The sequence below is a fragment of the Castor canadensis genome, chromosome 6 (genome assembly GCF_047511655.1).
Source record: "Castor canadensis chromosome 6, mCasCan1.hap1v2, whole genome shotgun sequence".
Taxonomy (NCBI): domain Eukaryota; kingdom Metazoa; phylum Chordata; class Mammalia; order Rodentia; family Castoridae; genus Castor; species Castor canadensis.
This window is the reverse complement of record NC_133391.1, coordinates 117,685,317-117,694,700: the sequence shown is the minus strand read 5'-3', so window position 1 is coordinate 117,694,700 and position 9,384 is coordinate 117,685,317. Positions and strand designations below refer to the sequence as shown.

Genomic DNA, 9,384 nt, shown 5'->3' with positions numbered 1-9,384 from the left:
TGTTGTTTTAATGATGATATGTCGTGGAGTAGTTCTATTTTGATCTGGTCTGTTTGGTGTCCTGGAGGCCTCTTGCATCTGTATGGGAATATCTTTCTCTAGATTTGGGAAATTTTCTGTTATTATTTTGTTGAATATATTACGCATTCCCTTAGCTTGCACCTCTTCTCCTTCTTCAATGTCCATGATTCTCAAGTTTGGTCTTTTGATGGAGTCGGTGAGTTCTTGCATTTTCTTTTCACAGGTCTTGAGTTGTTTAATTAATAGTTCTTCGGTTTTTCCTTTGATTACCATTTCATCTTCAAGTTCTGAGATTCTGTCTTCTGTTTGTTCTATTCTGCTGGATTGGCCTTCCGTTTTGTTTTGCAGTCCTTTTCGTTCTTTTTTCTGAGGTTTTCCATATCCTGGGTGGTTTCCTCTTTAATGTTGTCTATTTTCATCCTGAGTTCATTTATCTGTTTATTAATCGTGTTCTCTGTTTCACTTTGGTGTTTATACAGTGCTTCTATGGTTTCCTTTATTTCTTCTTTTGCTTTTTCAAATTCTCTATTTTTGTTGTCTTGGAATTTCTTGAGTGTCTCCTGTACATTTTGATTGACCCTATCCAGTATCATCTCTATAAAATTCTCATTGAGTACTTGTAGTATGTCTTCTTTTAAATATTCTTGTGGGCTTCATTGGGTTCTTTGGCATAGTTTATCTTCATTTTGTTGGAGTCTGGATCTGAGTATCTGTTTTCTTCATTTCCCTCTGGTTCCTGTACTAATTTTTTGCTGTGGGGAACCTGGTTTCCCTGTTTTTTCTGTCTTCCCGTCATTGTCCTTGGTGTTGTTACTGTCCCTGTACTGTGTGCAATTAAGTATTTTCTAGCTTGTAATAATAACAATGGTAATATTTAGAATGGAAGGGTGAGAGGAGATGGAAAGCAAGAAGTTAAAGAAAAGGGAAAGCCAAATAAACAGACAAGTAGGAGAAAATGAAACAAAGAATCAAACAAGAAAATTTCAAAGGTATAAACAGGGAGCATTAGTGTACTAATCAACATGAAGCTGAACAGGCATTAGAGAGACAAAGAGAGGACCGAAAATAAAAAATAAAAAGAATAAAGATAAGAATGAAAATAAAAAATAAGTAAATGAAAGAAATATATATATAAAAAGAAAAGAAAAGAAAATGAAAAATAGATTAAAAAAAAAAACCTCCAAGTTCAAATGCAATGAAATTTCAGTCTTAATAATTTTGATGTCCATCTCAGTCTCCAGTCCTGGAGATGGTGCTTCAGATGTTGTTCTGTAGTTGTCTCATCAAAGGGGACACATGAAGTAGAACAAAACTGCACACAAAAAAAAAACAAAAACAAAAACAAAAAACCCACAAAGTGTCCCAATACAATTTCAGTAAGTTTTTCAGCATGCAGGTGTAGTTTGGTTGTTTTCTCATCAGAGCTAGGAAGAGAGAGAAAAAAAAAAAAAAAGAATCTGGAGACAGTTCTGTGAATGGTATCTGTGGCTATGGCTTGCCTGCCTGCTGCTGTCAGCCTGCTGTTGCTGCAGGCGTTATTTATGCAGATCTCAGGGGTGAGCTTAGCACTCACCTGGCCCCCACAGGCTTTGTTTAGTCAGAGTCCTCTGCACAAGCCTCTGCTACAAGCTTTCCCCTTTCCAAGCACACTGGGAGAGGTGACACTGCACCCGTGTTCTCAGTCCTCCGTGTTTATTTACAGTTCATGTGGGAAGTGGATCTTCCCCCCTTCTCCTGTGCAGTTTTCCTCCCACCACCACTTTCACAAGCTTTCCTGCTCCTGATTACTGGGTGGTGCTGCTGCTCCTGCCAGCTGCCATGTTTGTTTACAACTCACATGGGAAGTGGGTCTTCCCTCCTCTCCTGTGGAGTTTTTCTCCCTCTGCCACTCTCACAAGCTTTCCCACTCCTGGTTGCTGGGCGCGTGCCCCTTCTCCCACCGGAGCCTCTCTGGTCTGCCCAGCTTGTTTATTTACAGTCCCGGGAAGGATTCCCTTCCCCCAATCTTCAGCGCTCAGTGCGCCCCACCCTCTTTCCAGTGTGTCTTTATTGTTCTTATTGCTTATTACTCAGTTTCTCTTTTTTCCCCAGGTGGAGGTCAGTCTGTCCAGGGAGCTATGCTGCTCTGGCCCAGGGTTGTCTGTGGGAGTACTGTTGTACTGCTAAGCTCACCTTGTTCACGTCTTCCTAAGCCATCTGGGCGCTGGCGACTGGTGGCCCAGGGGCCCTCCTGGTGTCTCCATTTAATGTGAATTGGAAATGCTCTGTGCCGGCTGGAGGTGTGTAGGGGTCAAAGTTTTGCCTCTTCTCAGTGGTTTTGCCTGTAAGGTGTGTCTCCAGTGTCTCTCCAAGATTTCACTATAGGAGACACGCTTTCTGCTTCCTCCCTCTAGCCACCATCTTGGAATCTCCCTCAACCATATCTTATTGCAAATTCATAGTCACTCAGGTTCTTCAATTACAATCTGGCAGTTTACCTAATGTGTTTGTTGTATCTTAAAGAAGATAAGACTTGCTAAGAATGCATGCACTGTTTATAGACCACACTCTTCCTTTTAAAATCATATCACATCCCTTCTAGTTTATTAGTTGGTGCCTAATGTTCCTTGCAAAGTCAGATGACCTTCCACAAGACAAGGAAATTACCTCAGAAAGTAATACCTCCTACTTGTAGTAGACTTTCAACTTTTCAAGATATATTCAAACTATTATTTCATTCTCTTCTCTCACTGACCCTGGGGAAGGAAGAAGAGAAGATGTAGGCTAAGTATTAGCATGATTGCTTAGATGACAAAACTATTCTGAGGTGGCCTCAACTTCCTTCAGATCAGACAACTTCTTAGTAAGATAGGAAATAGAAAAACTGCTTCTAGACTTCTTTGTCCTATTCTTCTCTGATGGTGCCCTGTGAGCCCCTTGAGCTTTTAAGGTTTCTCCCTTCTTGGCATTAAAATGCTTCACTGTGCGGGACATTTCAAAGTCTTACCTGTCATAGAGCTGTCAACAGCTTTCCGGAAATCAGAACTTTAAACCAAAGTTCCCATCCGGCTCTCCTAACTTCACTGACATTGCTGTGTGAACATTTGGTCTTGGTTTTATTTGTATTTTGAGTCTGGAGACAATGAGAAGGGCTTCTCTCTGTCCAAGGCATCAGGATGATACTGGACCAATGCCCATGTGCTGATTGCTAATCCTACACGACTGGGTTCTGGTGGACTTAACTTCCAAAATCAGAGTCAGAGTCCTGATTAATGAGGTTCTTAGGTTTGTGAAATCAATTAGGTCAAAGAAAATTAATTACCCAAGGAATTTATCAATTCTAAGTTAACATTTGAGTTTGTATTATTACTATTCTAACAGTCATTGTACCATTGGCAAAATAAATAATAATACATCATTTAAAAATGTTCTGATAGAATGAAAAATGGTCCTAAAAGACCTGATTCCAAAAAGATGCTTCCTCAACTAAACAGTCAAACAGCATTGAAATTAAAAGAGAAAAATGCTAGCACTCGAATATACTTTGCTATCACCGTATCTCATTAGAGGAATTTCCTAACATCTGCCTGGCACCCTCTCTCCCTGTGGTTTTCCTATAGGTTCTCAGTTTCCCAAGACCTCCCAGGACCTGAGGTCCACTTACCTCTGCTCCTCCCAGCAATATCTTAGAGAACTCAGGGGTGATGTTAGTGCCATGCATTTAGTCTCCAGAAGCCAGCTCCCCTCATGTGGTTTGCATGTGTTCATAATGACATCCTCAGAGTGTGTCAGCCAGTACCATCTGGGGCGCCTGAAGCAGTGTCTGAGAGCCTGTGATGACTCAATATCAGGCCAAAGGACAGGGAAACATATTGGGTGATTGCAATTCCCATTTAGTCAGGGAGACTCTCTGGCTATAGGATGTCCACATCTGCTAAATCCATCACAAGGTCTCTGCTCATCATGAATATTACAATAAGAATGGCCATCAATCTGGCTCAAATCACCACTGCTGGCCTTTTTTTTTTTTTTTTTTTCTGGCCCAGTTGAGCCTGTGTCTAATAATACGTTAGGATGTTTCTGTCTCTGCTTAAGGCTCCTGGCTAGTCTTCTGCCTGCTTAATGTTGCAAAAGTTGAACCAGGCCAGTTAGCACTGAACTGTCAGTCCCTAAAAAATATTAAGGCCTGGTATCCCCTTGGGGCCTAATTCCTGGGAAAAGGTTCTGTGTCCCAAATTCAACACATCTGGCACTACGGCACTTAATGTCTGTACCAGTGCTTCTCAATCTTTAGAAAGCATGAGAATTACCTGGAGAATCTGTGAAAACACCATTCATAAGGCCCAGCCCCATGAATTCAGATCCAGTAGAACTGGGGAGAGACCTGGGAATTTGGTGACCATACTTTGAGTAGCATTGTTCTATCATTTTGCTCTCTAAGTGTAGCCTTCATACCACCAGCATTGCCATCACCTGGGAATATGTTAGAAATACAAGTTCTAGGGCCCTATCCAGATCCACTGTGTCTGAATCAACATATTAACACAGACATTCTTTGGTGCCTTACAGTGTGAGATGCACTAATCTATAGCATTCATTTAGCGCTTAATGGAGCCAAGTATTCATTTAGTACTTAATGGAGTAAAGCTATTTGGAAGTATCTTTAGGAGTTCAAGTGTTCTAGATCTTTGCCTACAAAATGGTAACATATTAAACTGTATTATTTAATATTATTAACCTTGTATGGTGTTAATGTTCTTTGAAGAAGTTGGAGGCACACAAAAGATTCTGCAGGCTGCTTGACCTAGACAGACTAGCACATCATGAGCATGAAAGATGGAATGTTGTAGGCCAAAAGTCAAAATCATTTGGTGCTATCTTTAGCCACTTTTAATAATCATTTACTATCAACCCCTGTTTCTGACTTAACATTCTCTTGAGTTTTATATAAAACTCTTGGAATATATCCCTAAGTTTCACACACCTTTAGGCATCATTAAACCTAAAGCTAAGAATGTAATAAAGACAACATCTTTATTTCCCTACCTTGTGGTAGTCCACCTACCTTAAGACCCTCCCTATGTATTTTGTAAGCACATTGATTCATGACTTTTTTTTTCTGTGGCTACAGATGTTTATGTAACTCTTTCAATACTGGGGCATGCCGTTCAGGGTAACTTGTATCTTTGCTCCTGGACTATGATCACTCATATTTGGCTCAGAATAAACTATTTTTCTTATTCCCTCCAGCAGAGTTGGTATTTTACATTAACAGTGGATAGCTGTGTCTTTCATTGTAATAATCTCAAAAGGTAGTGGCTACATGTTAAAATTTGCACACAAAATATCCTGCAAATAGTAGACACATATCAAGCATTTCTGGGTCAATTTGTTGATTGTGACAATATCAACTACACCTAATAAAATAAAGGAATGGGCCCTATTCTATTCATAAAGAAAGCTGTGGTACCAGTTATGGTCTGTGCTTATTTTTAAATGTACACTTAGAAAACAGAAAGCTGGAGAACAAACTCAGCTGTGCTGTGATTGACTATTCACTGGCAGAGCCTCCTAGTTCTAACAGTTTTCTGCTTATTGTGTTTACAGATAAAGGATCTACTGAAATTAAGACATTGGCTGGGAAACCATTGGTACTTCTGATTTTATTCAGTGCTATACTTGTAAAGTTTTGTTTCAGCAATGATCTAAACTCTAAATTGGGACAACTTAGAAAGCAAGCAAAACCCCACTTGCAGACCATCATCAATGTAGTCAACAGCCTTCCCAGGTAGACTATACTATCATTTGTTGGGCACTTGATAAAGGAAGGTGCTTCCTTAAATCTAAGACTTGAATCAGCTGACTTGCTCCTTATCCAAAGCTGGAAACATGGTTTTTTTGTGCCCCTGAGGAAGGAGCAAACACATTGGACAAGAAATATTTATTGGCTGCCTAGCAGGATTCGTTATGATCTGAAGAACAGCAGCCCAGGTCTTCACCTGGGAGCTTGTTAGAAATGCAGACTCTCAGGCTCACCCTTCTCTGCTGAGTCAGAATCTGTAGTGATGGGTCTTTCTAAGAGAATGGGGTGTGACACGTGACATGGAAGCCAAGACCTCACTAGCAACCGGAAGGAGGCAGCCATTTGACCAGTCAGTTGGGAGCAGAACAATTGTGGCAGAAGAAATACCATGTATTAGTCCAAAAGAATGGAGAATGACAGAATGGATGAAGGCCATGATCAGAGGATAGAAGTATGGAAGAAGAGACAGAAACATTGAATAGGAGACTGATTGCATCAGGACTTAAATCCACTGTTAAGAGCTGGGATCTTTCTCTAAAGCCAAAACAAGGTATCTGATGAATTTCAAGAAGGGTAGTAGTTTGATCTGCTTCAGATGTGTGGTTTTTTTAAAAATCCATATGCTTAGTTGAGGAATTGGATGTAAGGTAAGACTGAGAAAGCAAAGGCTGAGATAAAAAAGAACTTGAGAACAATTTCTGCATTTGGAGAGGATTATGGTACCACTTGCCAAGGCTGGGAAGGTGGAGGTAATGGTGAGGCATGCAGTAAGCCACTACATTTCAGGTGCCATGAGACATTCATGTGGGAGACTTGTCAGTGAGATGCACAGAACTGGAGATGAATGCAAATCAGGGCCACAGATGTGAATTTGGAATCTCTGACTTCTCAGATGCCATGTTGTCCCCAAGTTTAAGTCACAAGCAAAGAGCCACTTAGTTCTAGTGACATTGCACCATTTTCAATATTAGATTCAGCATTGTGTGCAAATACCAAAGTGCCACATTTCCAGAAAATCATGAAGCCAAAAATCCTATTGCTGGGGAGTTAGTCAGAAGTAAACAACATGCATGCAATGTTCTTTGATCCTATTTATCCTTAATTTATGCATAACCTTCCTAAGTGTGACCATCATTCTCCAGGACCAAAGTAAATGAGTTCTTTTGCATAGTTATGTCCTTGTTCTTGTTTGCCCCTCCAACTCCAGGACACCACTGCTGTCCCCACGGAACTGTATCCTCTGTGCACAAAACCAAGTCACTGTAAGGGTTAAAATGTCTACTCTCTAGAGTTAAGATGGCAAGAGATATGAAGTACATTGGCAAAATTATTCTACCAAAAATGATTAAGGTGAATGTTTCAGACCAAAGTCTTAGAATAATTCAACAACACATACACAGAAAACCCTATCACCTATTCTTACTCTCTTTACAAAGGGGACAAAATTACATTATTCTTCATAAACAATTACCTTCTGCAAACTATCGTCAATTTAGTTTAGTGATGAGTATATGGCTCTAATTACCCATAACATTCACCTGAACATTAACAAAATTCTTTTCTGGAAAGATTACAGACCCCTACTTTATGCTAACAAGGACATTTTCCTTCTGTACACAGTTATCACTGCAAACAGAAGAATGCTGGAAGCATCTGCCAGATAGTAAACAAATGTAAACACCACACGAGGAAAGATAAGCAAAGGAATAAAAACCATGTGTGCAATTACTGCTTGCGAAGCCTGTCGGTGAGGGACTGATGCTCGGACCCCTTGGAGCACGTGCTCTGTTCACATGAGTCACAATGAGGAGCAAAATCATGCATGCTTTGCACATCATAGGTGCTTGCAAACTTTGTTTATTTGAAGACAAGGTTTTGCTATGCAGCCCAGGTTGGCCCCGAATTCATGATCCTCTGCCTCAACCTCCCAGGTGCTGGGATTACAGGTGTGAGTCACCCTGCCCAGCTCAATAAACATTTCTTTCTTTCTTTCTTTCTTTCTTTTGAGGAAAGAACAGATGTATTTCTTTCCTACTTCTTTGGAAGGGTTAGGGTTGTAGTTTGAGTGTCTGACAACCCCAGCCCTGTAAGCTCTCTCCTTATTTAAAGGATCAGAGTAGATATTTTAAGGTGGTCATCTCTGAAGAAATCCCCTCTAACTTTACCTAGCATTATGGAAATTCATGTGCTAAGTTTTGGAAATGATCTAATGCCAGGTTGGCAAAACTGGAATGTGCTGAGTCCTCTTGTGTTCATTAACAAATTAAAAATATGTTCATAAAAAATATGTTCATTGAACTCATTAATTTTCCTCATAGCATTACTCACACACACACGTACACACACACATACACATTTATATATACACACATGCACACACACATATACACACATACACACACACACACAGGCATTTATCGACTGTCATCTCTATTTGAGAGTAAATTCCCTGAGTGCTTGTACCACATCTACTGCTGTGTTTGGGGCTGAAGGTGAGCTCTCTATGGGGTGGAGGAGGGTTGTTTATTTCTGTTGATCTGTCCTCATAACAGTATGTGTAAGGTAATTTGAAAACAAGGATGTTTTCGATTTAGCAACACTAAAAGCTGTGTTTGTGTTACGGGCAATTACACGATGTTAGATACATTTCCACAACACCCCTGCCAGGCTGGCATTAGGTCCAAGCACCATCTAAAAACATGCAGAATATGTAGTTTGGAATGACTGAGTCCCCAGCCAAAATGACTCACTTAAATAAAAAATAGAATCTAAAAAAGAAATATATCCAGGGGAAACAGTCTTTCAACTCTCAATAAAAGAGCCATGATCGTAATAAAAAGTAATGATAATCGTCAGTAGCTCTAGGCAAGCACGGGTTATGGACCAACTCACCTGCTCTTCACAGTCCTGTGCAGACAGTATGGTTCTGGCTCCACTTAGAGTGAGAAGCCTGGAGACAAGAGACCTGTTAGGAGACATCCACAGGGGTGTGGGTGAGAGATGATGGTAGCTACAACAGGGGTTGGTTAGCAGAGTGGTTTTGAGGCTTAGAGAGGTTGTAAACTGTCCAAGGTCACATGACAGATGAGTGGTGGTGGCAGAGTCCACCATGCCACCCATGCTGTGCCTGGACGGGCATATGGTGGGCTCAGTGGTTTATTTATCCAAACGGTCAGTTTTCCCCAAGCATATTCCTAGCCCATCACAGGTAAATAAGGTAAAATATGGGAAGACACCATATACAAGGCAAAGAAAGCCTTCTTAATTCTTCTTGTAGCAGCTGGGCCAAAATTTTGATTTTCACACACTTCCAATTTTGATTCGATGACTATTAAAATACCACCAGATGTATGGACATGTCTTTATGGCCGCTCAGAGAATGGACGTTTGATAAGAGAGAGCCACTCCACCCAGGAGGAAAGTCTGAAACTCTAAACTTTTGTGAAATTGGCAAAAAGCCAAATGTCAGCATTTTCACCTTCTTTCCCATATGGCAGGAGGCATTTCACACTGCTTTCCCTAATTTCAATAAATCTGGTAAATGATACGAGTACTGTGCTTGCCAAGAGACATATAATATG

General features: G+C 40.5%; 1 long non-coding RNA gene across 1 annotated transcript in view; it reads right to left on the bottom strand.

Moving 5' to 3' along the window:
* Positions 1-8,654: 8,654 nt before the first annotated feature.
* The window catches only part of LOC141424184 (uncharacterized), a 59,557-nt gene continuing 58,827 nt past the window's right edge, over positions 8,655-9,384 (bottom strand). The window contains exon 4 of the long non-coding RNA XR_012449140.1: positions 8,655-8,768. This is a non-coding gene — a long non-coding RNA (uncharacterized lncRNA). The remainder of the gene's footprint in view (positions 8,769-9,384) is intronic.